Source organism: Pholcus phalangioides, unplaced genomic scaffold, assembly GCF_987345545.1.
Source record: "Pholcus phalangioides strain wild (caught in Gottingen) unplaced genomic scaffold, Ppha-v1.0 ptg000032l_1, whole genome shotgun sequence".
NCBI lineage: Eukaryota > Metazoa > Arthropoda > Arachnida > Araneae > Pholcidae > Pholcus > Pholcus phalangioides.
Genome location: NW_028301622.1, coordinates 3,289,557 through 3,311,147, shown reverse-complemented (window position 1 = coordinate 3,311,147; position 21,591 = coordinate 3,289,557). Strand labels below are relative to the sequence as shown.

At 44.3% G+C, this 21,591-nt stretch overlaps 89 non-coding genes across 89 annotated transcripts; all 89 read right to left on the bottom strand.

Moving 5' to 3' along the window:
- Positions 1 to 22: 22 nt before the first annotated feature.
- On the bottom strand, positions 23 to 95 carry TRNAV-AAC (transfer RNA valine (anticodon AAC)). The gene has a single exon. It is a non-coding gene; the product is annotated as a tRNA-Val (tRNA).
- A 96-nt stretch (positions 96 to 191) lies between these two features.
- On the bottom strand, positions 192 to 264 carry TRNAV-UAC (transfer RNA valine (anticodon UAC)). The gene has a single exon. It is a non-coding gene; the product is annotated as a tRNA-Val (tRNA).
- Positions 265 to 360: 96 nt separating this feature from the next.
- On the bottom strand, positions 361 to 433 carry TRNAV-AAC (transfer RNA valine (anticodon AAC)). Its single transcript has one exon. It is a non-coding gene; the product is annotated as a tRNA-Val (tRNA).
- A 96-nt stretch (positions 434 to 529) lies between these two features.
- On the bottom strand, positions 530 to 602 carry TRNAV-AAC (transfer RNA valine (anticodon AAC)). Its single transcript has one exon. It is a non-coding gene; the product is annotated as a tRNA-Val (tRNA).
- A 96-nt stretch (positions 603 to 698) lies between these two features.
- On the bottom strand, positions 699 to 771 carry TRNAG-ACC (transfer RNA glycine (anticodon ACC)). Its single transcript has one exon. It is a non-coding gene; the product is annotated as a tRNA-Gly (tRNA).
- Positions 772 to 867: 96 nt separating this feature from the next.
- Positions 868 to 940, bottom strand: TRNAV-AAC (transfer RNA valine (anticodon AAC)). The gene has a single exon. It is a non-coding gene; the product is annotated as a tRNA-Val (tRNA).
- A 265-nt stretch (positions 941 to 1,205) lies between these two features.
- TRNAV-UAC (transfer RNA valine (anticodon UAC)) lies at positions 1,206 to 1,279 on the bottom strand. The gene has a single exon. It is a non-coding gene; the product is annotated as a tRNA-Val (tRNA).
- Positions 1,280 to 1,375: 96 nt separating this feature from the next.
- On the bottom strand, positions 1,376 to 1,448 carry TRNAV-UAC (transfer RNA valine (anticodon UAC)). The gene has a single exon. It is a non-coding gene; the product is annotated as a tRNA-Val (tRNA).
- Positions 1,449 to 1,544: 96 nt separating this feature from the next.
- TRNAV-AAC (transfer RNA valine (anticodon AAC)) lies at positions 1,545 to 1,617 on the bottom strand. Its single transcript has one exon. It is a non-coding gene; the product is annotated as a tRNA-Val (tRNA).
- A 96-nt stretch (positions 1,618 to 1,713) lies between these two features.
- On the bottom strand, positions 1,714 to 1,786 carry TRNAV-AAC (transfer RNA valine (anticodon AAC)). Its single transcript has one exon. It is a non-coding gene; the product is annotated as a tRNA-Val (tRNA).
- Positions 1,787 to 1,882: 96 nt separating this feature from the next.
- TRNAV-UAC (transfer RNA valine (anticodon UAC)) lies at positions 1,883 to 1,955 on the bottom strand. The gene has a single exon. It is a non-coding gene; the product is annotated as a tRNA-Val (tRNA).
- Positions 1,956 to 2,051: 96 nt separating this feature from the next.
- Positions 2,052 to 2,124, bottom strand: TRNAV-AAC (transfer RNA valine (anticodon AAC)). Its single transcript has one exon. It is a non-coding gene; the product is annotated as a tRNA-Val (tRNA).
- A 96-nt stretch (positions 2,125 to 2,220) lies between these two features.
- On the bottom strand, positions 2,221 to 2,293 carry TRNAV-AAC (transfer RNA valine (anticodon AAC)). The gene has a single exon. It is a non-coding gene; the product is annotated as a tRNA-Val (tRNA).
- Positions 2,294 to 2,389: 96 nt separating this feature from the next.
- TRNAG-ACC (transfer RNA glycine (anticodon ACC)) lies at positions 2,390 to 2,462 on the bottom strand. The gene has a single exon. It is a non-coding gene; the product is annotated as a tRNA-Gly (tRNA).
- A 96-nt stretch (positions 2,463 to 2,558) lies between these two features.
- Positions 2,559 to 2,630, bottom strand: TRNAV-UAC (transfer RNA valine (anticodon UAC)). The gene has a single exon. It is a non-coding gene; the product is annotated as a tRNA-Val (tRNA).
- Positions 2,631 to 2,726: 96 nt separating this feature from the next.
- Positions 2,727 to 2,799, bottom strand: TRNAV-AAC (transfer RNA valine (anticodon AAC)). The gene has a single exon. It is a non-coding gene; the product is annotated as a tRNA-Val (tRNA).
- Positions 2,800 to 3,064: 265 nt separating this feature from the next.
- Positions 3,065 to 3,137, bottom strand: TRNAV-AAC (transfer RNA valine (anticodon AAC)). Its single transcript has one exon. It is a non-coding gene; the product is annotated as a tRNA-Val (tRNA).
- A 96-nt stretch (positions 3,138 to 3,233) lies between these two features.
- TRNAG-ACC (transfer RNA glycine (anticodon ACC)) lies at positions 3,234 to 3,306 on the bottom strand. The gene has a single exon. It is a non-coding gene; the product is annotated as a tRNA-Gly (tRNA).
- A 96-nt stretch (positions 3,307 to 3,402) lies between these two features.
- On the bottom strand, positions 3,403 to 3,474 carry TRNAV-UAC (transfer RNA valine (anticodon UAC)). The gene has a single exon. It is a non-coding gene; the product is annotated as a tRNA-Val (tRNA).
- Positions 3,475 to 3,570: 96 nt separating this feature from the next.
- TRNAV-AAC (transfer RNA valine (anticodon AAC)) lies at positions 3,571 to 3,643 on the bottom strand. The gene has a single exon. It is a non-coding gene; the product is annotated as a tRNA-Val (tRNA).
- Positions 3,644 to 3,908: 265 nt separating this feature from the next.
- Positions 3,909 to 3,981, bottom strand: TRNAV-UAC (transfer RNA valine (anticodon UAC)). Its single transcript has one exon. It is a non-coding gene; the product is annotated as a tRNA-Val (tRNA).
- Positions 3,982 to 4,077: 96 nt separating this feature from the next.
- Positions 4,078 to 4,150, bottom strand: TRNAV-UAC (transfer RNA valine (anticodon UAC)). The gene has a single exon. It is a non-coding gene; the product is annotated as a tRNA-Val (tRNA).
- A 265-nt stretch (positions 4,151 to 4,415) lies between these two features.
- On the bottom strand, positions 4,416 to 4,488 carry TRNAA-AGC (transfer RNA alanine (anticodon AGC)). Its single transcript has one exon. It is a non-coding gene; the product is annotated as a tRNA-Ala (tRNA).
- Positions 4,489 to 4,584: 96 nt separating this feature from the next.
- TRNAV-AAC (transfer RNA valine (anticodon AAC)) lies at positions 4,585 to 4,657 on the bottom strand. Its single transcript has one exon. It is a non-coding gene; the product is annotated as a tRNA-Val (tRNA).
- A 96-nt stretch (positions 4,658 to 4,753) lies between these two features.
- On the bottom strand, positions 4,754 to 4,826 carry TRNAG-ACC (transfer RNA glycine (anticodon ACC)). The gene has a single exon. It is a non-coding gene; the product is annotated as a tRNA-Gly (tRNA).
- A 96-nt stretch (positions 4,827 to 4,922) lies between these two features.
- TRNAV-UAC (transfer RNA valine (anticodon UAC)) lies at positions 4,923 to 4,994 on the bottom strand. The gene has a single exon. It is a non-coding gene; the product is annotated as a tRNA-Val (tRNA).
- A 96-nt stretch (positions 4,995 to 5,090) lies between these two features.
- Positions 5,091 to 5,163, bottom strand: TRNAV-AAC (transfer RNA valine (anticodon AAC)). The gene has a single exon. It is a non-coding gene; the product is annotated as a tRNA-Val (tRNA).
- Positions 5,164 to 5,428: 265 nt separating this feature from the next.
- Positions 5,429 to 5,501, bottom strand: TRNAV-AAC (transfer RNA valine (anticodon AAC)). Its single transcript has one exon. It is a non-coding gene; the product is annotated as a tRNA-Val (tRNA).
- A 96-nt stretch (positions 5,502 to 5,597) lies between these two features.
- Positions 5,598 to 5,670, bottom strand: TRNAG-ACC (transfer RNA glycine (anticodon ACC)). The gene has a single exon. It is a non-coding gene; the product is annotated as a tRNA-Gly (tRNA).
- A 96-nt stretch (positions 5,671 to 5,766) lies between these two features.
- Positions 5,767 to 5,838, bottom strand: TRNAV-UAC (transfer RNA valine (anticodon UAC)). The gene has a single exon. It is a non-coding gene; the product is annotated as a tRNA-Val (tRNA).
- A 96-nt stretch (positions 5,839 to 5,934) lies between these two features.
- On the bottom strand, positions 5,935 to 6,007 carry TRNAV-AAC (transfer RNA valine (anticodon AAC)). Its single transcript has one exon. It is a non-coding gene; the product is annotated as a tRNA-Val (tRNA).
- Positions 6,008 to 6,272: 265 nt separating this feature from the next.
- Positions 6,273 to 6,345, bottom strand: TRNAV-UAC (transfer RNA valine (anticodon UAC)). Its single transcript has one exon. It is a non-coding gene; the product is annotated as a tRNA-Val (tRNA).
- A 96-nt stretch (positions 6,346 to 6,441) lies between these two features.
- TRNAV-UAC (transfer RNA valine (anticodon UAC)) lies at positions 6,442 to 6,514 on the bottom strand. The gene has a single exon. It is a non-coding gene; the product is annotated as a tRNA-Val (tRNA).
- A 265-nt stretch (positions 6,515 to 6,779) lies between these two features.
- TRNAA-AGC (transfer RNA alanine (anticodon AGC)) lies at positions 6,780 to 6,852 on the bottom strand. The gene has a single exon. It is a non-coding gene; the product is annotated as a tRNA-Ala (tRNA).
- A 96-nt stretch (positions 6,853 to 6,948) lies between these two features.
- Positions 6,949 to 7,021, bottom strand: TRNAV-AAC (transfer RNA valine (anticodon AAC)). The gene has a single exon. It is a non-coding gene; the product is annotated as a tRNA-Val (tRNA).
- A 96-nt stretch (positions 7,022 to 7,117) lies between these two features.
- On the bottom strand, positions 7,118 to 7,190 carry TRNAV-UAC (transfer RNA valine (anticodon UAC)). The gene has a single exon. It is a non-coding gene; the product is annotated as a tRNA-Val (tRNA).
- Positions 7,191 to 7,286: 96 nt separating this feature from the next.
- TRNAV-UAC (transfer RNA valine (anticodon UAC)) lies at positions 7,287 to 7,359 on the bottom strand. The gene has a single exon. It is a non-coding gene; the product is annotated as a tRNA-Val (tRNA).
- A 96-nt stretch (positions 7,360 to 7,455) lies between these two features.
- TRNAV-UAC (transfer RNA valine (anticodon UAC)) lies at positions 7,456 to 7,528 on the bottom strand. Its single transcript has one exon. It is a non-coding gene; the product is annotated as a tRNA-Val (tRNA).
- Positions 7,529 to 7,624: 96 nt separating this feature from the next.
- TRNAV-AAC (transfer RNA valine (anticodon AAC)) lies at positions 7,625 to 7,697 on the bottom strand. The gene has a single exon. It is a non-coding gene; the product is annotated as a tRNA-Val (tRNA).
- Positions 7,698 to 7,793: 96 nt separating this feature from the next.
- On the bottom strand, positions 7,794 to 7,866 carry TRNAV-AAC (transfer RNA valine (anticodon AAC)). The gene has a single exon. It is a non-coding gene; the product is annotated as a tRNA-Val (tRNA).
- Positions 7,867 to 7,962: 96 nt separating this feature from the next.
- Positions 7,963 to 8,035, bottom strand: TRNAV-AAC (transfer RNA valine (anticodon AAC)). The gene has a single exon. It is a non-coding gene; the product is annotated as a tRNA-Val (tRNA).
- Positions 8,036 to 8,131: 96 nt separating this feature from the next.
- TRNAV-AAC (transfer RNA valine (anticodon AAC)) lies at positions 8,132 to 8,204 on the bottom strand. Its single transcript has one exon. It is a non-coding gene; the product is annotated as a tRNA-Val (tRNA).
- Positions 8,205 to 8,300: 96 nt separating this feature from the next.
- On the bottom strand, positions 8,301 to 8,373 carry TRNAV-AAC (transfer RNA valine (anticodon AAC)). Its single transcript has one exon. It is a non-coding gene; the product is annotated as a tRNA-Val (tRNA).
- Positions 8,374 to 8,469: 96 nt separating this feature from the next.
- Positions 8,470 to 8,542, bottom strand: TRNAV-UAC (transfer RNA valine (anticodon UAC)). Its single transcript has one exon. It is a non-coding gene; the product is annotated as a tRNA-Val (tRNA).
- A 96-nt stretch (positions 8,543 to 8,638) lies between these two features.
- On the bottom strand, positions 8,639 to 8,711 carry TRNAV-AAC (transfer RNA valine (anticodon AAC)). The gene has a single exon. It is a non-coding gene; the product is annotated as a tRNA-Val (tRNA).
- Positions 8,712 to 8,807: 96 nt separating this feature from the next.
- Positions 8,808 to 8,880, bottom strand: TRNAV-AAC (transfer RNA valine (anticodon AAC)). Its single transcript has one exon. It is a non-coding gene; the product is annotated as a tRNA-Val (tRNA).
- A 96-nt stretch (positions 8,881 to 8,976) lies between these two features.
- TRNAG-ACC (transfer RNA glycine (anticodon ACC)) lies at positions 8,977 to 9,049 on the bottom strand. Its single transcript has one exon. It is a non-coding gene; the product is annotated as a tRNA-Gly (tRNA).
- Positions 9,050 to 9,145: 96 nt separating this feature from the next.
- Positions 9,146 to 9,218, bottom strand: TRNAV-AAC (transfer RNA valine (anticodon AAC)). The gene has a single exon. It is a non-coding gene; the product is annotated as a tRNA-Val (tRNA).
- A 96-nt stretch (positions 9,219 to 9,314) lies between these two features.
- TRNAV-UAC (transfer RNA valine (anticodon UAC)) lies at positions 9,315 to 9,386 on the bottom strand. Its single transcript has one exon. It is a non-coding gene; the product is annotated as a tRNA-Val (tRNA).
- A 96-nt stretch (positions 9,387 to 9,482) lies between these two features.
- On the bottom strand, positions 9,483 to 9,555 carry TRNAV-AAC (transfer RNA valine (anticodon AAC)). The gene has a single exon. It is a non-coding gene; the product is annotated as a tRNA-Val (tRNA).
- Positions 9,556 to 9,651: 96 nt separating this feature from the next.
- On the bottom strand, positions 9,652 to 9,724 carry TRNAV-UAC (transfer RNA valine (anticodon UAC)). The gene has a single exon. It is a non-coding gene; the product is annotated as a tRNA-Val (tRNA).
- Positions 9,725 to 9,820: 96 nt separating this feature from the next.
- On the bottom strand, positions 9,821 to 9,893 carry TRNAV-AAC (transfer RNA valine (anticodon AAC)). The gene has a single exon. It is a non-coding gene; the product is annotated as a tRNA-Val (tRNA).
- A 96-nt stretch (positions 9,894 to 9,989) lies between these two features.
- TRNAV-AAC (transfer RNA valine (anticodon AAC)) lies at positions 9,990 to 10,062 on the bottom strand. The gene has a single exon. It is a non-coding gene; the product is annotated as a tRNA-Val (tRNA).
- A 96-nt stretch (positions 10,063 to 10,158) lies between these two features.
- TRNAV-AAC (transfer RNA valine (anticodon AAC)) lies at positions 10,159 to 10,231 on the bottom strand. Its single transcript has one exon. It is a non-coding gene; the product is annotated as a tRNA-Val (tRNA).
- Positions 10,232 to 10,327: 96 nt separating this feature from the next.
- On the bottom strand, positions 10,328 to 10,400 carry TRNAV-AAC (transfer RNA valine (anticodon AAC)). Its single transcript has one exon. It is a non-coding gene; the product is annotated as a tRNA-Val (tRNA).
- A 96-nt stretch (positions 10,401 to 10,496) lies between these two features.
- On the bottom strand, positions 10,497 to 10,569 carry TRNAV-AAC (transfer RNA valine (anticodon AAC)). Its single transcript has one exon. It is a non-coding gene; the product is annotated as a tRNA-Val (tRNA).
- A 96-nt stretch (positions 10,570 to 10,665) lies between these two features.
- On the bottom strand, positions 10,666 to 10,738 carry TRNAV-UAC (transfer RNA valine (anticodon UAC)). Its single transcript has one exon. It is a non-coding gene; the product is annotated as a tRNA-Val (tRNA).
- A 96-nt stretch (positions 10,739 to 10,834) lies between these two features.
- Positions 10,835 to 10,907, bottom strand: TRNAV-AAC (transfer RNA valine (anticodon AAC)). Its single transcript has one exon. It is a non-coding gene; the product is annotated as a tRNA-Val (tRNA).
- A 96-nt stretch (positions 10,908 to 11,003) lies between these two features.
- On the bottom strand, positions 11,004 to 11,076 carry TRNAV-AAC (transfer RNA valine (anticodon AAC)). Its single transcript has one exon. It is a non-coding gene; the product is annotated as a tRNA-Val (tRNA).
- A 96-nt stretch (positions 11,077 to 11,172) lies between these two features.
- Positions 11,173 to 11,245, bottom strand: TRNAG-ACC (transfer RNA glycine (anticodon ACC)). Its single transcript has one exon. It is a non-coding gene; the product is annotated as a tRNA-Gly (tRNA).
- A 96-nt stretch (positions 11,246 to 11,341) lies between these two features.
- Positions 11,342 to 11,414, bottom strand: TRNAV-AAC (transfer RNA valine (anticodon AAC)). Its single transcript has one exon. It is a non-coding gene; the product is annotated as a tRNA-Val (tRNA).
- Positions 11,415 to 11,510: 96 nt separating this feature from the next.
- TRNAV-UAC (transfer RNA valine (anticodon UAC)) lies at positions 11,511 to 11,582 on the bottom strand. The gene has a single exon. It is a non-coding gene; the product is annotated as a tRNA-Val (tRNA).
- Positions 11,583 to 11,678: 96 nt separating this feature from the next.
- TRNAV-AAC (transfer RNA valine (anticodon AAC)) lies at positions 11,679 to 11,751 on the bottom strand. Its single transcript has one exon. It is a non-coding gene; the product is annotated as a tRNA-Val (tRNA).
- A 96-nt stretch (positions 11,752 to 11,847) lies between these two features.
- Positions 11,848 to 11,920, bottom strand: TRNAG-ACC (transfer RNA glycine (anticodon ACC)). Its single transcript has one exon. It is a non-coding gene; the product is annotated as a tRNA-Gly (tRNA).
- Positions 11,921 to 12,016: 96 nt separating this feature from the next.
- TRNAV-AAC (transfer RNA valine (anticodon AAC)) lies at positions 12,017 to 12,089 on the bottom strand. The gene has a single exon. It is a non-coding gene; the product is annotated as a tRNA-Val (tRNA).
- Positions 12,090 to 12,185: 96 nt separating this feature from the next.
- Positions 12,186 to 12,257, bottom strand: TRNAV-UAC (transfer RNA valine (anticodon UAC)). Its single transcript has one exon. It is a non-coding gene; the product is annotated as a tRNA-Val (tRNA).
- Positions 12,258 to 12,353: 96 nt separating this feature from the next.
- Positions 12,354 to 12,426, bottom strand: TRNAV-AAC (transfer RNA valine (anticodon AAC)). Its single transcript has one exon. It is a non-coding gene; the product is annotated as a tRNA-Val (tRNA).
- Positions 12,427 to 12,696: 270 nt separating this feature from the next.
- TRNAV-AAC (transfer RNA valine (anticodon AAC)) lies at positions 12,697 to 12,769 on the bottom strand. The gene has a single exon. It is a non-coding gene; the product is annotated as a tRNA-Val (tRNA).
- Positions 12,770 to 17,602: 4,833 nt separating this feature from the next.
- Positions 17,603 to 17,675, bottom strand: TRNAV-AAC (transfer RNA valine (anticodon AAC)). The gene has a single exon. It is a non-coding gene; the product is annotated as a tRNA-Val (tRNA).
- A 96-nt stretch (positions 17,676 to 17,771) lies between these two features.
- On the bottom strand, positions 17,772 to 17,844 carry TRNAV-UAC (transfer RNA valine (anticodon UAC)). The gene has a single exon. It is a non-coding gene; the product is annotated as a tRNA-Val (tRNA).
- A 96-nt stretch (positions 17,845 to 17,940) lies between these two features.
- On the bottom strand, positions 17,941 to 18,013 carry TRNAV-AAC (transfer RNA valine (anticodon AAC)). Its single transcript has one exon. It is a non-coding gene; the product is annotated as a tRNA-Val (tRNA).
- A 263-nt stretch (positions 18,014 to 18,276) lies between these two features.
- TRNAV-AAC (transfer RNA valine (anticodon AAC)) lies at positions 18,277 to 18,349 on the bottom strand. The gene has a single exon. It is a non-coding gene; the product is annotated as a tRNA-Val (tRNA).
- A 96-nt stretch (positions 18,350 to 18,445) lies between these two features.
- On the bottom strand, positions 18,446 to 18,518 carry TRNAV-AAC (transfer RNA valine (anticodon AAC)). The gene has a single exon. It is a non-coding gene; the product is annotated as a tRNA-Val (tRNA).
- A 96-nt stretch (positions 18,519 to 18,614) lies between these two features.
- On the bottom strand, positions 18,615 to 18,687 carry TRNAV-UAC (transfer RNA valine (anticodon UAC)). Its single transcript has one exon. It is a non-coding gene; the product is annotated as a tRNA-Val (tRNA).
- Positions 18,688 to 18,783: 96 nt separating this feature from the next.
- On the bottom strand, positions 18,784 to 18,856 carry TRNAV-UAC (transfer RNA valine (anticodon UAC)). Its single transcript has one exon. It is a non-coding gene; the product is annotated as a tRNA-Val (tRNA).
- A 96-nt stretch (positions 18,857 to 18,952) lies between these two features.
- TRNAV-AAC (transfer RNA valine (anticodon AAC)) lies at positions 18,953 to 19,025 on the bottom strand. The gene has a single exon. It is a non-coding gene; the product is annotated as a tRNA-Val (tRNA).
- Positions 19,026 to 19,121: 96 nt separating this feature from the next.
- TRNAV-AAC (transfer RNA valine (anticodon AAC)) lies at positions 19,122 to 19,194 on the bottom strand. Its single transcript has one exon. It is a non-coding gene; the product is annotated as a tRNA-Val (tRNA).
- A 96-nt stretch (positions 19,195 to 19,290) lies between these two features.
- On the bottom strand, positions 19,291 to 19,363 carry TRNAV-UAC (transfer RNA valine (anticodon UAC)). Its single transcript has one exon. It is a non-coding gene; the product is annotated as a tRNA-Val (tRNA).
- Positions 19,364 to 19,459: 96 nt separating this feature from the next.
- On the bottom strand, positions 19,460 to 19,532 carry TRNAV-AAC (transfer RNA valine (anticodon AAC)). Its single transcript has one exon. It is a non-coding gene; the product is annotated as a tRNA-Val (tRNA).
- Positions 19,533 to 19,628: 96 nt separating this feature from the next.
- TRNAV-AAC (transfer RNA valine (anticodon AAC)) lies at positions 19,629 to 19,701 on the bottom strand. The gene has a single exon. It is a non-coding gene; the product is annotated as a tRNA-Val (tRNA).
- Positions 19,702 to 19,797: 96 nt separating this feature from the next.
- TRNAV-AAC (transfer RNA valine (anticodon AAC)) lies at positions 19,798 to 19,870 on the bottom strand. Its single transcript has one exon. It is a non-coding gene; the product is annotated as a tRNA-Val (tRNA).
- Positions 19,871 to 20,279: 409 nt separating this feature from the next.
- Positions 20,280 to 20,352, bottom strand: TRNAV-UAC (transfer RNA valine (anticodon UAC)). Its single transcript has one exon. It is a non-coding gene; the product is annotated as a tRNA-Val (tRNA).
- A 97-nt stretch (positions 20,353 to 20,449) lies between these two features.
- TRNAV-UAC (transfer RNA valine (anticodon UAC)) lies at positions 20,450 to 20,522 on the bottom strand. The gene has a single exon. It is a non-coding gene; the product is annotated as a tRNA-Val (tRNA).
- Positions 20,523 to 20,618: 96 nt separating this feature from the next.
- TRNAV-AAC (transfer RNA valine (anticodon AAC)) lies at positions 20,619 to 20,691 on the bottom strand. Its single transcript has one exon. It is a non-coding gene; the product is annotated as a tRNA-Val (tRNA).
- A 96-nt stretch (positions 20,692 to 20,787) lies between these two features.
- TRNAV-AAC (transfer RNA valine (anticodon AAC)) lies at positions 20,788 to 20,860 on the bottom strand. The gene has a single exon. It is a non-coding gene; the product is annotated as a tRNA-Val (tRNA).
- A 96-nt stretch (positions 20,861 to 20,956) lies between these two features.
- On the bottom strand, positions 20,957 to 21,029 carry TRNAV-AAC (transfer RNA valine (anticodon AAC)). The gene has a single exon. It is a non-coding gene; the product is annotated as a tRNA-Val (tRNA).
- Positions 21,030 to 21,123: 94 nt separating this feature from the next.
- On the bottom strand, positions 21,124 to 21,196 carry TRNAV-AAC (transfer RNA valine (anticodon AAC)). Its single transcript has one exon. It is a non-coding gene; the product is annotated as a tRNA-Val (tRNA).
- A 96-nt stretch (positions 21,197 to 21,292) lies between these two features.
- On the bottom strand, positions 21,293 to 21,365 carry TRNAV-AAC (transfer RNA valine (anticodon AAC)). Its single transcript has one exon. It is a non-coding gene; the product is annotated as a tRNA-Val (tRNA).
- Positions 21,366 to 21,461: 96 nt separating this feature from the next.
- Positions 21,462 to 21,534, bottom strand: TRNAV-UAC (transfer RNA valine (anticodon UAC)). Its single transcript has one exon. It is a non-coding gene; the product is annotated as a tRNA-Val (tRNA).
- Between the last annotated feature and the right edge of the window lie 57 nt (positions 21,535 to 21,591).

Sequence of the window (21,591 nt, the reverse complement as noted above, 5' to 3'; positions counted from 1 at the left end):
TTTGTGTGATGATATGGTAATCTGTACCTGCCAGGGATCGAACCTGGGACATTCCGCGTGTTAGGCGGATGTGATAACCACTACACCACAGGTACGGGCCGAGTCCTCCAGAACAGGCATTACATGAATGGTTGGCAACAACCTTGTAAGAAAAGAAATTTAACGGTGTTTTGTGTAATTATATAGTAATCTGTACCTGCCAGGGATCGAACCTGGGACATTCCGCGTGTAAGGCGGATGTGATAACCACTACACCACAGGTACGGGCCGAGTCCTCCAGAATAGGCATTACATGAATGATTGGCATCAACCTTGTAAGAAAAGAAATTTAACGGTGTTTTGTGTAAAGATATGATAATCTGTACCTGCCAGGGTTCGAACCTGGGACATTCCGCGTGTTAGGCGGATGTGATAACCACTACACCACAGGTACGGGCCGAGTCCTCCAGTACAGGCATTACATGAATGATTGGCATCAAGCTTGTAAGAAAAGAAATTTAACGGTGTTTTGTGTAATGATATGGTAATCTGTACCTGCCAGGGTTCGAACCTGGGACATTCCGCGTGTTAGGCGGATGTGATAACCACTACACCACAGGTACGGGCCGAGTCCTCCAGAACAGGCATTACATGAATGATTGGCATCAAGCTTGTAAGAAAAGAAATTTTACAGTGTTTTGTGTGATGATATGGTAATCTGTACCTGCCAGGGATCGAACCTGGGACATTCCGCGTGGTAGGCGGATGTGATAATAACTACACCACAGGTACGGGCCGAGTCCTCCAGAACAGGCATTACATGAATGATTGGCAACAACCTTGTAAGAAAAGAAATTTAACGGTGTTTTGTGTAATTATATAGTAATCTGTACCTGCCAGGGATCGAACCTGGGACATTCCGCGTGTTAGGCGGATGTGATAACCAATACACCACAGGTACGGGCCGAGTCCTCCAGAACAGGCATTACATGAATGATTGGCATCAACCTTGTAAGAAAAGAAATTTAACGGTGTTTTGTGTAATGATATGGTAATCTGTACCTGCCAGGGTTCGAACCTGGGACATTCCGCGTGTTAGGCGGATGTGATAACCAATACACCACCGGTACGGGCCGAGTGTTCCAGAATAGGCATTACATGAATGATTGGCATCAACCTTGTAAGAAAAGAAAATTAACGGTGTTTTGTGTAATGATATGGTAATCTGTACCTGCCACGGATCGAAACCTGGGACATTCCGCGTGTAAGGCGGATGTGATAACCACTACACCACAGGTACGGGCCGAGTGTTCCAGAATAGGCATTACATGAATGATTGGCAACAACCTTGTAAGAAAAGAAATTTAACGATGTTTTGTGTAATTATATAGTAATCTGTACCTGCCAGGGATCGAACCTGGGACATTCCGCGTGTAAGGCGGATGTGATAACCACTACACCACAGGTACGGGCCGAGTCCTCCAGAATAGGCATTACATGAATGATTGGCATCAACCTTGTAAGAAAAGAAATTTAACGGTGTTTTGTGTAAAGATATGGTAAGCTGTACCTGCCAGGGTTCGAACCTGGGACATTCCGCGTGTTAGGCGGATGTGATAACCACTACACCACAGGTACGGGCCGAGTCCTCCAGAACAGGCATTACATGAATGATTGGCATCAAGCTTGTAAGAAAAGAAATTTTACAGTGTTTTGTGTGATGATATGGTAATCTGTACCTGCCAGGGATCGAACCTGGGACATTCCGCGTGTTAGGCGGATGTGATAACCACTACACCACAGGTACGGGCCGAGTCCTCCAGAACAGGCATTACATGAATGGTTGGCAACAACCTTGTAAGAAAAGAAATTTAACGGTGTTTTGTGTAATTATATAGTAATCTGTACCTGCCAGGGATCGAACCTGGGACATTCCGCGTGTAAGGCGGATGTGATAACCACTACACCACAGGTACGGGCCGAGTCCTCCAGAATAGGCATTACATGAATGATTGGCATCAACCTTGTAAGAAAAGAAATTTAACGGTGTTTTGTGTAAAGATATGATAATCTGTACCTGCCAGGGTTCGAACCTGGGACATTCCGCGTGTTAGGCGGATGTGATAACCACTACACCACAGGTACGGGCCGAGTCCTCCAGTACAGGCATTACATGAATGATTGGCATCAAGCTTGTAAGAAAAGAAATTTAACGGTGTTTTGTGTAATGATATGGTAATCTGTACCTGCCAGGGTTCGAACCTGGGACATTCCGCGTGTTAGGCGGATGTGATAACCACTACACCACAGGTACGGGCCGAGTCCTCCAGAACAGGCATTACATGAATGATTGGCATCAAGCTTGTAAGAAAAGAAATTTTACAGTGTTTTGTGTGATGATATGGTAATCTGTACCTGCCAGGGATCGAACCTGGGACATTCCGCGTGGTAGGCGGATGTGATAATAACTACACCACAGGTACGGGCCGAGTCCTCCAGAACAGGCATTACATGAATGATTGGCATCAACCTTGTAAGAAAAAAAATTTAACGGTGTTTTGTGTAATGATATGGTAATCTGTACCTGCCAGGGATCGACCTGGGACATTCCGCGTGTAAGGCGGATGTGATAACCACTACACCACAGGTACGGGCCGAGTCCTCCAGAACAGGCATTACATGAATGATTGGCAACAACCTTGTAAGAAAAGAAATTTAACGGTGTTTTGTGTAATTATATAGTAATCTGTACCTGCCAGGGATCGAACCTGGGACATTCCGCGTGTTAGGCGGATGTGATAACCACTACACCACAGGTACGGGCCGAGTCCTCCAGAACAGGCATTACATGAATGATTGGTAACAACCTTGTAAGAAAAGAAATTTAACGGCGTTTTGTGTAATTATATAGTAATCTGTACCTGCCAGGGATCGAACCAGGGACATTCCGCGTGTTAGGCGGATGTGATAACCACTACACCACCGGTACGGGCCGAGTCCTCCAGAACAGGCATTACATGAATGATTGGCATCAACCTTGTAAGAAAAGAAATTTAACGGTGTTTTGTGTAATGATATGGTAATCTGTACCTGCCAGGGTTCGAACCTGGGACATTCCGCGTGTTAGGCGGATGTGATAACCACTACACCACAGGTACGGGCCGAGTCCTCCAGAACAGGCATTACATGAATGATTGGCATCAAGCTTGTAAGAAAAGAAATTTTACAGTGTTTTGTGTGATGATATGGTAATCTGTACCTGCCAGGGATCGAACCTGGGACATTCCGCGTGGTAGGCGGATGTGATAATAACTACACCACAGGTACGGGCCGAGTCCTCCAGAACAGGCATTACATGAATGATTGGCATCAACCTTGTAAGAAAAAAAATTTAACGGTGTTTTGTGTAATGATATGGTAATCTGTACCTGCCAGGGATCGACCTGGGACATTCCGCGTGTAAGGCGGATGTGATAACCACTACACCACAGGTACGGGCCGAGTCCTCCAGAACAGGCATTACATGAATGATTGGCAACAACCTTGTAAGAAAAGAAATTTAACGGTGTTTTGTGTAATTATATAGTAATCTGTACCTGCCAGGGATCGAACCTGGGACATTCCGCGTGTTAGGCGGATGTGATAACCACTACACCACAGGTACGGGCCGAGTCCTCCAGAACAGGCATTACATGAATGATTGGTAACAACCTTGTAAGAAAAGAAATTTAACGGCGTTTTGTGTAATTATATAGTAATCTGTACCTGCCAGGGATCGAACCAGGGACATTCCGCGTGTTAGGCGGATGTGATAACCACTACACCACCGGTACGGGCCGAGTCCTCCAGAACAGGCATTACATGAATGATTGGCATCAACCTTGTAAGAAAAGAAATTTAACGGTGTTTTGTGTAATGATATGGTAATCTGTACCTGCCAGGGATCGAACCTGGGACATTCCGCGTGTAAGGCGGATGTGATAACCACTACACCACAGGTACGGGACGAGTCGTCCAGAATAGGCATTACATGAATGATTGGCATCAACCTTGTAAGAAAAGAAATTTAACGGTGTTTTGTGTAATGATATGGTAATCTGTACCTGCCAGGGATCGAACCTGGGACATTCCGCGTGTAAGGCGGATGTGATAACCACTACACCACAGGTACGGGACGAGTCGTCCAGAATAGGCATTACATGAATGATTGGCATCAACCTTGTAAGAAAAGAAATTTAACGGTGTTTTGTGTAATGATATGGTAATCTGTACCTGCCAGAGTTCGAACCTGGGACATTCCGCGTGTTAGGCGGATGTGATAATAACTACACCACAGGTACGGGCCGAGTCCTCCAGAACAGGCATTACATGAATGATTGGCATCAACCTTGTAAGAAAAGAAATTTAACGGTGTTTACTGTAATGATATGGTAATCTGTACCTGCCAGGGATCCAACCTGGGACATTCCGCGTGCTAAGCGGATGTGATAACCACTACACCACAGGTACCGGCCGTGTCCTCCAGAATAGGCATTACATGAATGATTGGCATCAACCTTGTAAGAAAAGAAATTTAACGGTGTTTTGTGTGATGATATGGTAATCTGTACCTGCCAGGGTTCGAACCTGGGACATTCCGCGTGTTAGGCGGATGTGATAACCACTACACCACAGGTACGGGACGAGTGTTCCAGAATAGGCATTACATGAATGATTGGCATCAAGCTTGTAAGAAAAGAAATTTTACAGTGTTTTGTGTGATGATATGGTAATCTGTACCTGCCAGGGATCGAACCTGGGACATTCCGCGTGGTAGGCGGATGTGATAATAACTACACCACAGGTACGGGCCGAGTCCTCCAGAACAGGCATTACATGAATGATTGGCATCAACCTTGTAAGAAAAAAAATTTAACGGTGTTTTGTGTAATGATATGGTAATCTGTACCTGCCAGGGATCGACCTGGGACATTCCGCGTGTAAGGCGGATGTGATAACCACTACACCACAGGTACGGGCCGAGTCCTCCAGAACAGGCATTACATGAATGATTGGCAACAACCTTGTAAGAAAAGAAATTTAACGGTGTTTTGTGTAATTATATAGTAATCTGTACCTGCCAGGGATCGAACCTGGGACATTCCGCGTGTTAGGCGGATGTGATAACCACTACACCACAGGTACGGGCCGAGTCCTCCAGAACAGGCATTACATGAATGATTGGTAACAACCTTGTAAGAAAAGAAATTTAACGGCGTTTTGTGTAATTATATAGTAATCTGTACCTGCCAGGGATCGAACCAGGGACATTCCGCGTGTTAGGCGGATGTGATAACCACTACACCACCGGTACGGGCCGAGTCCTCCAGAACAGGCATTACATGAATGATTGGCATCAACCTTGTAAGAAAAGAAATTTAACGGTGTTTTGTGTAATGATATGGTAATCTGTACCTGCCAGGGTTCGAACCTGGGACATTCCGCGTGTTAGGCGGATGTGATAACCACTACACCACAGGTACGGGCCGAGTCCTCCAGAACAGGCATTACATGAATGATTGGCATCAAGCTTGTAAGAAAAGAAATTTTACAGTGTTTTGTGTGATGATATGGTAATCTGTACCTGCCAGGGATCGAACCTGGGACATTCCGCGTGGTAGGCGGATGTGATAATAACTACACCACAGGTACGGGCCGAGTCCTCCAGAACAGGCATTACATGAATGATTGGCATCAACCTTGTAAGAAAAAAAATTTAACGGTGTTTTGTGTAATGATATGGTAATCTGTACCTGCCAGGGATCGACCTGGGACATTCCGCGTGTAAGGCGGATGTGATAACCACTACACCACAGGTACGGGCCGAGTCCTCCAGAACAGGCATTACATGAATGATTGGCAACAACCTTGTAAGAAAAGAAATTTAACGGTGTTTTGTGTAATTATATAGTAATCTGTACCTGCCAGGGATCGAACCTGGGACATTCCGCGTGTTAGGCGGATGTGATAACCACTACACCACAGGTACGGGCCGAGTCCTCCAGAACAGGCATTACATGAATGATTGGTAACAACCTTGTAAGAAAAGAAATTTAACGGCGTTTTGTGTAATTATATAGTAATCTGTACCTGCCAGGGATCGAACCAGGGACATTCCGCGTGTTAGGCGGATGTGATAACCACTACACCACCGGTACGGGCCGAGTCCTCCAGAACAGGCATTACATGAATGATTGGCATCAACCTTGTAAGAAAAGAAATTTAACGGTGTTTTGTGTAATGATATGGTAATCTGTACCTGCCAGGGATCGAACCTGGGACATTCCGCGTGTAAGGCGGATGTGATAACCACTACACCACAGGTACGGGACGAGTCGTCCAGAATAGGCATTACATGAATGATTGGCATCAACCTTGTAAGAAAAGAAATTTAACGGTGTTTTGTGTAATGATATGGTAATCTGTACCTGCCAGGGATCGAACCTGGGACATTCCGCGTGTAAGGCGGATGTGATAACCACTACACCACAGGTACGGGACGAGTCGTCCAGAATAGGCATTACATGAATGATTGGCATCAACCTTGTAAGAAAAGAAATTTAACGGTGTTTTGTGTAATGATATGGTAATCTGTACCTGCCAGAGTTCGAACCTGGGACATTCCGCGTGTTAGGCGGATGTGATAATAACTACACCACAGGTACGGGCCGAGTCCTCCAGAACAGGCATTACATGAATGATTGGCATCAACCTTGTAAGAAAAGAAATTTAACGGTGTTTACTGTAATGATATGGTAATCTGTACCTGCCAGGGATCCAACCTGGGACATTCCGCGTGCTAAGCGGATGTGATAACCACTACACCACAGGTACCGGCCGTGTCCTCCAGAATAGGCATTACATGAATGATTGGCATCAACCTTGTAAGAAAAGAAATTTAACGGTGTTTTGTGTGATGATATGGTAATCTGTACCTGCCAGGGTTCGAACCTGGGACATTCCGCGTGTTAGGCGGATGTGATAACCACTACACCACAGGTACGGGACGAGTGTTCCAGAATAGGCATTACATGAATGATTGGCAACAACCTTGTAAGAAAAGAAATTTAACGGTGTTTTGTGTAATTATATAGTAATCTGTACCTGCCAGGGATCGAACCTGGGACATTCCGCGTGTAAGGCGGATGTGATAACCACTACACCACAGGTACGGGACGAGTCGTCCAGAATAGGCATTACATGAATGATTGGCATCAACCTTGTAAGAAAAGAAATTTAACGGTGTTTTGTGTAATGATATGGTAATCTGTACCTGCCATCGATCGAACCTGGGACATTCCGCGTGTAAGGCGGATGTGATAACCACTACACCACAGGTACGGGCCGAGTCCTCCAGAACAGGCATTACATGAATGATTGGCAACAACCTTGTAAGAAAAGAAATTTAACGGTGTTTTGTGTAATTATATAGTAATCTGTACCTGCCAGGGATCGAACCTGGGACATTCCGCGTGTAAGGCGGATGTGATAACCACTACACCACAGGTACGGGCCGAGTCCTCCAGAACAGGCATTACATGAATGATTGGCAACAACCTTGTAAGAAAAGAAATTTAACGGTGTTTTGTGTAATTATATAGTAATCTGTACCTGCCAGCGATCGAACCTGGGACATTCCGCGTGTTAGGCGGATGTGATAACCACTACACCACAGGTACGGGCCGAGTCCTCCAGAACAGGCATTACATGAATGATTGGCATCAACCTTGTAAGAAAAGAAATTTAACGGTGTTTTGTGTAATGATATGGTAATCTGTACCTGCCAGGGTTCGAACCTGGGACATTCCGCGTGTTAGGCGGATGTGATAACCACTACACCACAGGTACGGGCCGAGTCCTCCAGAATAGCCATTACATGAATGATTGGCATCAACCTTGTAAGAAAAGAAATTTAACGGTGTTTTGTGTAAAGATATGGTAATCTGTACATGCCAGGGTTCGAACCTGGGACATTCCGCGTGTTAGGCGGATGTGATAACCACTACACCACAGGTACGGGCCGAGTCCTCCAGTACAGGCATTACATGAATGATTGGCATCAAGCTTGTAAGAAAAGAAATTTAACGGTGTTTTGTGTAATGATATGGTAATCTGTACCTGCCAGGGTTCGAACCTGGGACATTCCGCGTGTTAGGCGGATGTGATAACCACTACACCACAGGTACGGGCCGAGTCCTCCAGAACAGGCATTACATGAATGATTGGCATCAAGCTTGTAAGAAAAGAAATTTTACAGTGTTTTGTGTGATGATATGGTAATCTGTACCTGCCAGGGATCGAACCTGGGACATTCCGCGTGTTAGGCGGATGTGATAACCACTACACCACAGGTACGGGCCGAGTGTTCCAGAACAGGCATTACATGAATGGTTGGCAACAACCTTGTAAGAAAAGAAATTTAACGGTGTTTTGTGTAATTATATAGTAATCTGTACCTGCCAGGGATCGAACCTGGGACATTCCGCGTGTAAGGCGGATGTGATAACCACTACACCACAGGTACGGGCCGAGTCCTCCAGAATAGGCATTACATGAATGATTGGCATCAACCTTGTAAGAAAAGAAATTTAACGGTGTTTTGTGTAAAGATATGGTAATCTGTACCTGCCAGGGTTCGAACCTGGGACATTCCGCGTGTTAGGCGGATGTGATAACCACTACACCACAGGTACGGGCCGAGTCCTCCAGTACAGGCATTACATGAATGATTGGCATCAAGCTTGTAAGAAAAGAAATTTAACGGTGTTTTGTGTAATGATATGGTAATCTGTACCTGCCAGGGTTCGAACCTGGGACATTCCGCGTGTTAGGCGGATGTGATAACCACTACACCACAGGTACGGGCCGAGTCCTCCAGAACAGGCATTACATGAATGATTGGCATCAAGCTTGTAAGAAAAGAAACTTTACAGTGTTTTGTGTGATGATATGGTAATCTGTACCTGCCAGGGATCGAACCTGGGACATTCCGCGTGGTAGGCGGATGTGATAATAACTACACCACAGGTACGGGCCGAGTCCTCCAGAACAGGCATTACATGAATGATTGGCATCAACCTTGTAAGAAAAGAAATTTAACGGTGTTTTGTGTAATGATATGGTAATCTGTACCTGCCAGGGATCGAACCTGGGACATTCCGCGTGTTAAGCGGATGTGATAACCACTACACCACAGGTACCGGCCGTGTCCTCCAGAATAGGCATTACATGAATGATTGGCATCAACCTTGTAAGAAAAAAAATTTAACGGTGTTTTGTGTAATGATATGGTAATCTGTACCTGCCAGGGATCGACCTGGGACATTCCGCGTGTAAGGCGGATGTGATAACCACTACACCACAGGTACGGGCCGAGTGTTCCAGAATAGGCATTACATGAATGATTGGCAACAACCTTGTAAGAAAAGAAATATAACGGTGTTTTGTGTAATTATATAGTAATCTGTACCTGCCAGGGATCGAACCTGGGACATTCCGCGTGTTAGGCGGATGTGATAACCACTACACCACAGGTACGGGCCGAGTCCTCCAGAACAGGCATTACATGAATGATTGGCAACAACCTTGTAAGAAAAGAAATTTAACGGTGTTTTGTGTAATTATATAGTAATCTGTACCTGCCAGGGATCGAACCTGGGACATTCCGCGTGTAAGGCGGATGTGATAACCACTACACCACAGGTACGGGCCGAGTCCTCCAGAACAGGCATTACATGAATGATTGGCAACAACCTTGTAAGAAAAGAAATTTAACGGTGTTTTGTGTAATTATATAGTAATCTGTACCTGCCAGGGATCGAACCTGGGACATTCCGCGTGTTAGGCGGATGTGATAACCACTACACCACAGGTACGGGCCGAGTCCTCCAGAACAGGCATTACATGAATGATTGGCATCAACCTTGTAAGAAAAGAAATTTAACGGTGTTTTGTGTAATGATATGGTAATCTGTACCTGCCAGGGTTCGAACCTGGGACATTCCGCGTGTTAGGCGGATGTGATAACCACTACACCACAGGTACGGGCCGAGTCCTCCAGAATAGCCATTACATGAATGATTGGCATCAACCTTGTAAGAAAAGAAATTTAACGGTGTTTTGTGTAAAGATATGGTAATCTGTACATGCCAGGGTTCGAACCTGGGACATTCCGCGTGTTAGGCGGATGTGATAACCACTACACCACAGGTACGGGCCGAGTCCTCCAGTACAGGCATTACATGAATGATTGGCATCAAGCTTGTAAGAAAAGAAATTTAACGGTGTTTTGTGTAATGATATGGTAATCTGTACCTGCCAGGGTTCGAACCTGGGACATTCCGCGTGTTAGGCGGATGTGATAACCACTACACCACAGGTACGGGCCGAGTCCTCCAGAACAGGCATTACATGAATGATTGGCATCAAGCTTGTAAGAAAAGAAATTTTACAGTGTTTTGTGTGATGATATGGTAATCTGTACCTGCCAGGGATCGAACCTGGGACATTCCGCGTGTTAGGCGGATGTGATAACCACTACACCACAGGTACGGGCCGAGTGTTCCAGAACAGGCATTACATGAATGGTTGGCAACAACCTTGTAAGAAAAGAAATTTAACGGTGTTTTGTGTAATTATATAGTAATCTGTACCTGCCAGGGATCGAACCTGGGACATTCCGCGTGTAAGGCGGATGTGATAACCACTACACCACAGGTACGGGCCGAGTCCTCCAGAATAGGCATTACATGAATGATTGGCATCAACCTTGTAAGAAAAGAAATTTAACGGTGTTTTGTGTAAAGATATGGTAATCTGTACCTGCCAGGGTTCGAACCTGGGACATTCCGCGTGTTAGGCGGATGTGATAACCACTACACCACAGGTACGGGCCGAGTCCTCCAGTACAGGCATTACATGAATGATTGGCATCAAGCTTGTAAGAAAAGAAATTTAACGGTGTTTTGTGTAATGATATGGTAATCTGTACCTGCCAGGGTTCGAACCTGGGACATTCCGCGTGTTAGGCGGATGTGATAACCACTACACCACAGGTACGGGCCGAGTCCTCCAGAACAGGCATTACATGAATGATTGGCATCAAGCTTGTAAGAAAAGAAACTTTACAGTGTTTTGTGTGATGATATGGTAATCTGTACCTGCCAGGGATCGAACCTGGGACATTCCGCGTGGTAGGCGGATGTGATAATAACTACACCACAGGTACGGGCCGAGTCCTCCAGAACAGGCATTACATGAATGATTGGCATCAACCTTGTAAGAAAAGAAATTTAACGGTGTTTTGTGTAATGATATGGTAATCTGTACCTGCCAGGGATCGAACCTGGGACATTCCGCGTGTTAAGCGGATGTGATAACCACTACACCACAGGTACCGGCCGTGTCCTCCAGAATAGGCATTACATGAATGATTGGCATCAACCTTGTAAGAAAAAAAATTTAACGGTGTTTTGTGTAATGATATGGTAATCTGTACCTGCCAGGGATCGACCTGGGACATTCCGCGTGTAAGGCGGATGTGATAACCACTACACCACAGGTACGGGCCGAGTGTTCCAGAATAGGCATTACATGAATGATTGGCAACAACCTTGTAAGAAAAGAAATATAACGGTGTTTTGTGTAATTATATAGTAATCTGTACCTGCCAGGGATCGAACCTGGGACATTCCGCGTGTTAGGCGGATGTGATAACCACTACACCACAGGTACGGGCCGAGTGTTCCAGAACAGGCATTACATGAATGATTGGCATCAACCTTGTAAGAAAAGAAATTTAACGGTGTTTTGTGTAATGATATGGTAATCTGTACCTGCCAGGGATCGAACCTGGGACATTCCGCGTGGTAGGCGGATGTGATAATAACTACACCACAGGTACGGGCCGAGTCCTCCAGAACAGGCATTACATGAATGATTGGCATCAACCTTGTAAGAAAAGAAATTTAACGGTGTTTTGTGTAATGATATGGTAATCTGTACCTGCCAGGGATCGAACCTGGGACATTCCGCGTGTTAAGCGGATGTGATAACCACTACACCACAGGTACCGGCCGTGTCCTCCAGAATAGGCATTACATGAATGATTGGCATCAACCTTGTAAGAAAAAAAATTTAACGGTGTTTTGTGTAATGATATGGTAATCTGTACCTGCCAGGGATCGACCTGGGACATTCCGCGTGTAAGGCGGATGTGATAACCACTACACCACAGGTACGGGCCGAGTGTTCCAGAATAGGCATTACATGAATGATTGGCAACAACCTTGTAAGAAAAGAAATTTAACGGTGTTTTATGTAATTATATAGTAATCTGTACCTGCCAGGGATCGAACCTGGGACATTCCGCGTGTTAGGCGGATGTGATAACCACTACACCACAGGTACGGGCCGAGTGCTCCAGAATAGGCATTACATGAATGATTGGCAACAACCTTGTAAGAAAAGAAATTTAACGGTGTTTTGTGTAATTATATAGTAATCTGTACCTGCCAGGGATCGAACCAGGGACATTCCGCGTGTTAGGCGGATGTGATAACCACTACACCACCGGTACGGGCCGAGTCCTCCAGAATAGGCATTACATGAATGATTGGCATCAACCTTGTAAGAAAAGAAATTTAACGGTGTTTTGTGTAATTATATGGTATGGTAATCTGTACCTGCCAGGGATCGAACCTGGCACATTCCGCGTGTTAGGCGGATGTGATAACCACTACACCACAGGTACGGGCCGAGTCCTCCAGAACAGGCATTACATGAATGATTATTTATTTATTTATTTATACAATATTGTTAGCCCTTGGGCCTATACAAGAGGATGCGATTGAGAATGACAAAGATATTGTTTGATGTTGGATAAAAAACTAGTGATAGAGGGAGATTCAACAATAGAGCTTGGGAGTTTGTTCCATTCACCAATGGTATGAGGAAAGAAGCTGTATTTAAAGCAGTCAGTGGAAGCAAAAATAGGTTTTATTTTAAGGGACAGGTCGAGTCTTCTAGAGATGTAGGATGGTTTGGCTAAGATACCAAAAGTATCCATTTTGAACTGACCATGGAAAATTTTATAAAGCAATGTTAATCGAGAGATGAAACGAAGAGTAGAGAGAGGGAGGAGATGAAGTTCATTTTTAAGTTCGGACACAGAAATGAAAGATGACCAGCAGTCGTGAACAAATCGGGCGGATTTATTTTGAATAGATTCAAGTTTGTCTATATTACTGGAGGTGTAAGGGTCCCAGATTTCAGCGGCGTAGGAGAGGACGGGGGATATATAAGTTTGGTAACAGAGAAGTCTGATATCCCGAGTAGAGTGTTTAAGATTGCGGCGGAGGAAGAAAAGTTTGTTAAGACACTTCTGGTAAATGTAGTCGATGTGTTTGTTCCAACGTAGGTCGGCTGAAATAATGACACCAAGGTATTTGATATGTGAAACTTGGGATAACGGTAAATGATTGATGGAGTAGGAGTATTCAAGAGGAAGAAGTTTACGGGTAACTTTCATGTGAACCGTTTTTGAGATATTCATTGGCATTTGCCATACGGAACACCAGTCGGCGATGGAAGCCAGGTTATGTTGGAGAAGTTCTTGATCAGATTGATGGAGAATGATACGGTAAATTACACAGTCATCAGCAAAAAGTCTAGTGGTGCAGTTGAGGGATTGAGGAAGGTCATTGATATAAATTAGGAAAAGTAACGGGGAGAGGACCAATCCTTGAGGGGTCCCAGACTTTACGGAGGCGGATGACGAGTTATGATCATTAAAATGAACAAACTGTTTACGGTGTTTTAGGAAAGCCTCCACCCAATTAAGTAATTGAACGTTAAGGCCAAGGCGGGAGAGTTTGAGAAGAAGTTTATCGTGGGGAACTTTATCAAAGGCTTTAGAGAAATCTAGGAATACGACATCAGTTTGTAGGTTTTTATCAATGGCTTCAGAGAGGTCGTGGATGAAGAGGGCCAGTTGAGAGGTAGTAGAGAGAGATTGTCTAAAGCCGTGTTGGTTGGGGAAAAAGAAGCTGATGGAGTCTAAGTGGATACGGATTTCTTTTGCTACAATATGCTCGAAGATTTTACAGCAGGAGGAAGTGATTGCTATTGGCCTGAAGTTAAGGGGATTGGAAAGTGAACCCGTTTTGTGGATAGGAATAATTTTATTGATTTTCCAGTCGTTCGGGAGGGTAGCAGAATTTAGTGAAACATTGAACAGGATTAAAAGATAGTCGGCGACTTCATCAGCACAGAATTTAAGAATAGAATTTGGGATGTCGTCAGGGCCAACAGAATGGGGTTTCAGTTTTTTTCAAAAGTTTTAGGATACCTTGTTTGGAGAAGGATATAGGGGGTGAGTTGTGGATAGAATCAAAAAAAGAGTATTGGGGAGGAGAGGGGTCTATTGAGAAAACCGAGCAGAAAGCTAAATTGAATTCGGTAGCCATCTCTGAAGGAGAAAATGTATATTTATTTGAACTTCTCAGGGAAGTGGGACCAACAGATTTAGGTCTAAGATAACTCCAGAATTTTGTTGGATTGGTTTTTAAGTAATGGGGTAGAGAATGAGAGAGGTATCTGGACTTTTGGACGGAAATGAGGTTTCTGAGGTCTCGGGTGGAGGCTGAAATTATGGATTTGAGTGAATTGGATTTGTTAGTTTTATATTTGAAGGCGATTCGGCGGATTTTCCTCTTTAAATGAATAATATCTCTGGTGATCCATGGATTAAAAAAAGACTTAGGAGAAACATTTTTAATTGGAACTGTAGTTAAGCATTTGTCTATAATACATTTAAAAGAGGTCCAGAGGGTGTGGATATTGTTAGAAGAGGATATGGATAAGAAATCATTGAAGTGAGAGCGAAAAATATTTTGCATAAGTGGATAATTTGCCTTGTTGAAATTACGTTTAGGGGCGAGTTTGTAGGATGGGATAGAGTGGCGGAGGGAAAAGTTAATGACTGGGATATTATGGTCGGAGCAACCCTCAAAGATGGAGGTGGAAAGGACTGAAATTCGATTGGAGGTAGCAATGAGATCTAAGGTAGAGCTGGAGTAGAGGGTGGTTCTTGTGGGTTCAAAAATGGATTGGACCAAGTTAAATTTAAGGAAGATATCTAGGACTTTGTTATTAATTCCGTGATTGCCGGACAGGGATTCCATATTTTTCCAGTCAATGCCGGGAAGATTCCAGTCTCCGGAGATAAGAATAGAATGTGTTTTATAAAATTTTTCAAGAATAATTTCCAGTTGTTCAAAAAGGTGGAAATCAGGAGAGGGAGGGAAATAGACAGAAAAGATGGCAAGTGGGGGACAGTTGGGTTGAAGCCATTCGGCTCCAACAATTTCGAGTTCGGAATCTAATAGAATTTCAGTTAAAGGGATAGATTTTTTGAAAATAAGTAAGACCCCGCCCCCCCGAGAGTTTCTATCCTTTCGAAAAGCATTGTAATCGGGTGGCAAAATTTCGGAATTAGAGATTGTATTATTTAGCCATGACTCTGTAACACCAAGAAAATGGGGATTATGGATGAGTAAGAATGATTCTAGAAAATCAGTTTTGTTTTTCAGGCTGCGAGTGTTAATAGTTCCCAACTGGTAGGTATTTTTTAATTTGGAGGTTGTGTAGACGGAAGGGTTGCTCGGGGGGAGTAGCCTAAAGGGGGTACCGAGGAAATATGGGAGGAGAGGGAGGGCATAGAAAGGTTCGAAGCAGTATGAGCGGGGAAGATGGGGCGGATATCATTAATATCGGGATCCCAGACATATTTGGTATTATTTATGAGTGCAAAATTGTGGATAAGTTTTACTTTAATGCCTTCGTCACGGTATTTTTGACTGGCTCTCCAAATTTGACCACGAAGCTTGCGTGTATCGAAAGAGAAATCTTCTGAGATAGATATGTTGCTGTTTTTAAGTTTCGAGGCATTTTTTAGAATCTCACTTTTTATTTTAAATTTGTTGAATTTTATTATGGTAAGTCTGGATCCGTGGGTCTTTTTGGAACCTAATCTGTGACAGCGGTCTATCTCACTAGGTGTAATATTTACGTCAAGGTGATCAGAACAGCATTGGATGATTTTGGATTCGAGGGTGGAGGAGGACTCGAAGTCAGATTCTTCAGGAATGTTTCGGAAAATCAAGTTATCCCGTCGAGAACGATCCTCAAGATCGATGACTTTATTGGTAAGGGAGGATTGGAGTTCAGAGAGATTAGAGGAGAGGTCGTAGACTTGGCTTTGGAGTTCCTCTACTGGGGAAAGTTTTTCCTCAACTGCACTAAGACGGTGGGATAGATCACTTAGCTGATGACTGAATGAGTCCTGTTTTTGGGTGAGGAGGGTAAGTTTGTCAAGAATGGCTACTTGGGTGTCTTGAATATTACGGAGAATGGATGAGTTATCCGAAAGAGTCGAAGATTCAGATGAAGGATTTGATCTATTTTGAGAGCGTGTTGGGGAGTGGCTGACCCTAGGCCCAGGGTTGGATTCGATATCTCCCGCCAGTAGAAGCAAGCTAGCCAAGTGGGTAAAAAGGACAAGAGGGAAAAAGGGAAGAGGTTTTGAATGGAGCAATTTGGAATGGTGGTAACAAGGACCGGAGCGAAAAGGGTTTTTCTTTAAAGCACACATATATTTTAAGTAAAAAATTGATGGTTGAGCAAAAAATAGAAACACACAGTACCTAATAATTTTAAACGTCGGATGCAGGATCGACACAAAGAATATTAAATTTATAAAGATTAAATAAGTTGGTATGAAAATGTGAAGCGAACTAACCTGTAAAAATAGACTTGAATATAACATTTTTTTTGACGAAATGTCGATCCTGCATCGTGAAAGTCCATGGGTAGCGACACTTAAATACAAGCGGTGAAACGCCCACTTCGACAGCGAAATCCAGGTGGCAGCAGTAGTTGCGAGACGAGACCACTCTCGGGGAGGGGTGGTTTGGCGGCTACGTTCCGAATCGAATGGTGACGTCATACGGCTCTTGTATCGGGAGGAGATGGCGGAGAAAAACCCAGAGACGGCATGACGAGTATTTTTTCCTCCCAGAAGTGTACAGTAGAGTAGAGTCGATGGTTCCCGCAGGTTTATCACCAAGAAAATCTGTAAAAATAGACTTGAATATAACATTTTTTTTTACGAAATGTCGATCCTGCATCGTGAAAGTCCATGGGTAGCGACACTTAAATACAAGCGGTGAAACGCCCACTTCGACAGCGAAATCCAGGTGGCAGCAGTAGTTGCGAGACGAGACCACTCTCGGGGAGGGGTGGTTTGGCGGCTACGTTCCGAATCGAATGGTGACGTCATACGGCTCTTGTATCGGGAGGAGATGGCGGAGAAAAACCCAGAGACGGCATGACGAGTATTTTTTCCTCCCAGAAGTGTACAGTAGAGTAGAGTCGATGGTTCCCGCAGGTTTATCACCAAGAAAATCTGTAAAAATAGACTTGAATATAACATTTTTTTTGACGAAATGTCGATCCTGCATCGTCATTGGCATCAACCTTGTAAGAAAAGAAATTTAACGGTGTTTTGTGTAATGATATGGTAATCTGTACCTGCCAGGGTTCGAACCTGGGACATTCCGCGTGTTAGGCGGATGTGATAACCACTACACCACAGGTACGGGCCGAGTCCTCCAGAACAGGCATTACATGAATGATTGGCAACAACCTTGTAAGAAAAGAAATTTAACGGTGTTTTGTGTAATTATATAGTAATCTGTACCAGCCAGGGATCGAACCTGGGATATTCCGCGTGTAAGGCGGATGTGATAACCACTACACCACAGGTACGGGCAGAGTCCTCCAGAATAGGCATTACATGAATGAATGGTATCAACCTTGTAAGAAAAGAAATTTAACGGTGTTTTGTGTAATTATATAGTAATCTGTACCTGCCAGGGTTCGAACCTGGGACATTCCGCGTGTTAGGCGGATGTGATAACCACTACACCACAGGTACGGGCCGAGTCCGCCAGAATAGGCATTACATGAATGATTGGCATCAACCTTGTAAGAAGAAATTTAACGGTGTTTTGTGTAACGAAATGGTAATCTGTACCTGCCAGGGATCAAACCTGGCACATTCCGCGTGTTAGGCGGATGTGATAACCACTACACCACAGGTACGGGCCGAGTCCTCCAGAATAGGCATTACATGAATGAATGGTATCAACCTTGTAAGAGAAGAAGTTTAACGGTGTGTTGTGTAATTATATAGTAATCTGTACCTGCCAGGGATCGAACCTGGGACATTCCGCGTGTTAGGCGGATGTGATAACCACTACACCACAGGTACGGGCCGAGTGTTCCAGAATAGGCATTACATGAATGATTGGCAACAACCTTGTAAGAAAAGAAATTTAACGGTGTTTTGTGTAATTATATAGTAATCTGTACCTGCCAGGGATCGAACCTGGGACATTCCGCGTGTTAGGCGGATGTGATAACCACTACACCACCGGTACGGGCCGAGTCCTCCAGAACAGGCATTACATGAATGATTGGCATCAACCTTGTAAGAAAAGAAATTTAACGGTGTTTTGTGTAATGATATGGTAATCTGTACCTGCCAGGGATCGAACCTGGGACATTCCGCGTGTAAGGCGGATGTGATAACCACTACACCACAGGTACGGGACGAGTCGTCCAGAATAGGCATTACATGAATGATTGGCATCAACCTTGTAAGAAAAGAAATTTAACGGTGTTTTGTGTAATGATATGGTAATCTGTACCTGCCAGGGATCGAACCTGGGACATTCCGCGTGTAAGGTGGATGTGATAACCACTACACCACAGGTACGGGACGAGTCGTCCAGAATAGGCAATACATGAATGATTGGCATCAACCTTGTAAGAAAAGAAATTTAACGGTGTTTTGTGTAATGAAATGGTAATCTGTACCTGCCAGGGATCGAACCTGGCACATTCCGCGTGTTAGGCGGATGTGATAACCACTACACCACAGGTACGAGCCGAGTCCTCCAGAACAGGCATTACATGAATGATTGGCATCAACCTTGTAAGAAAAGAAATTTAACGGTGTTTTGTGTAATGATATGGTAATCTGTACCTGCCAGGGTTCGAACCTGGGACATTCCGCGTGTTAGGCGGATGTGATAACCACTACACCACAGGTACGGGCCGAGTCCTCCAGAACAGGCATTACATGAATGATTGGCAACAACCTTGTAAGAAAAGAAATTTAACGGTGTTTTGTGTAATTATATAGTAATCTGTACCTGCCAGGGATCGAACCTGGGATATTCCGCGTGTAAGGCGGATGTGATAACCACTACACCACAGGTACGGGCCGAGTCCTCCAGAATAGGCATTACATGAATGATTGGCAACAACCTTGTAAGAAAAGAAATTTAACGGTGTTTTGTGTAATGATATGGTAATTTGTACCTGCCAGGGTTCGAACCTGGGACATTCCGCGTGTTAGGCGGATGTGATAACCACTACACCACAGGTACGGGCCGAGTCCTCCAGAATAGGCATTACATGAATGAATGGTATCAACCTTGTAAGAGAAGAAGTTTAACGGTGTGTTGTGTAATTATATAGTAATCTGTACCTGCCAGGGATCGAACCTGGGACATTCCGCGTGTTAGGCGGATGTGATAACCACTACACCACAGGTACGGGCCGAGTGTTCCAGAATAGGCATTACATGAATGATTGGCAACAACCTTGTAAGAAAAGAAATTTAACGGTGTTTTGTGTAATTATATAGTAATCTGTACCTGCCAGGGATCGAACCTGGGACATTCCGCGTGTTAGGCGGATGTGATAACCACTACACCACCGGTACGGGCCGAGTCCTCCAGAACAGGCATTACATGAATGATTGGCATCAACCTTGTAAGAAAAGAAATTTAACGGTGTTTTGTGTAATGATATGGTAATCTGTAAGTAACGATCCTCCCTCTTCGTGGTCGAGGAACTGAACACGTACTCATTGATGAGTCGTCTTTCAAAACAATAATCATATTTATTTTGATTAAGGAGGATAGAGAAAAGTGCTACACAACGAGCACATCACACCTTACAACACCACACTCATCATAATAATAATCAGGAAAAAAAAAAAAGACCCCAGTGGGGAGCGTTTCTCTTTTCTTCTCTCTGTGGCTCCCGCGCTATATTTTTCAGGGTAGTTTTTCCCTCTTTTGCTTCTTCGTTTAGCAGCTTCCCTGACGATTCGTCCCGGAACCTTACTCTGTACCTGCCAGGGATCGAACCTGGGACATTCCGCGTGTAAGGCGGATGTGATAACCACTACACCACAGGTACGGGACGAGTCGTCCAGAATAGGCATTACATGAATGATTGGCATCAACCTTGTAAGAAAAGAAATTTAAAGGGTGTTATGTGTAATGATATGGTAATCTGTACCTGCCAGGGATCGAACCTGGGACATTCCGCGTGTAAGGCGGATGTGATAACCACTACACCACAGGTACGGGACGAGTCGTCCAGAATAGGCATTACATGAATGATTGGCATCAACCTTGTAAGAAAAGAAATTTAACGGTGTTTTGTGTAATGATATGGTAGTCTGTACCTGCCAGGGATCGAACCTGGCACATTCCGCGTGTTAGGCGGATGTGATAACCACTACACCACAGGTACGGGCCGAGTCCTCCAGAACAGGCATTACATGAATGATTGGCATCAACCTTGTAAGAAAAGAAATTTAACGGTGTTTTGTGTAATGATATGGTAATCTGTACCAGCCAGGGTTCGAACCTGGGACATTCCGCGTGTTAGGCGGATGTGATAACCACTACACCACAGGTACGGGCCGAGTCCTCCAGAACAGGCATTACATGAATGATTGGCATCAACCTTGTAAGAAAAGAAATTTAACGGTGTTTTGTGTAATGATATGGTAATCTGTACCAGCCAGGGTTCGAACCTGGGACATTCCGCGTGTTAGGCGGATGTGATAACCACTACACCACAGGTACGGGCCGAGTCCTCCAGAACAGGCATTACATGAATGATTGGCAACAACCTACAGAAAAGAAATTTAACGGTGTTTTGCGTAATTATATAGTAATCTGTACCTGCCAGTGATCGAACCTGGGACATTCCGCGTGTTAGGCGGATGTGATAACCACTACACCACAGGTACGGGCCGAGACCTCCACAACAGGCATTACATGAATGATTGGCATCAACCTTGTAAGAAAAGAAATTTAACGGTGTTTTGTGTAATGATATGGTAATCTGTACCAGCCAGGGTTCGAACCTGGGACATTCCGCGTGTTAGGCGGATGTGATAACCACTACACCACGGGTACGGGACGAGTCGTCCAGAATAGGCATTACATGAATGATTGGCATCAACCTTGTAAGAAAAGAAATTTAACGGTGTTTTGTGTAATGATATGGTAATCTGTACCTGCCAGGGATCGAACCTGGGACATTCCGCGTGTAAGGCGGATGTGATAACCAATACACCACAGGTACGGGACGAGTCGTCCAGAATAGGCATTACATGAATGATTGGCATCAACCTTGTAAGAA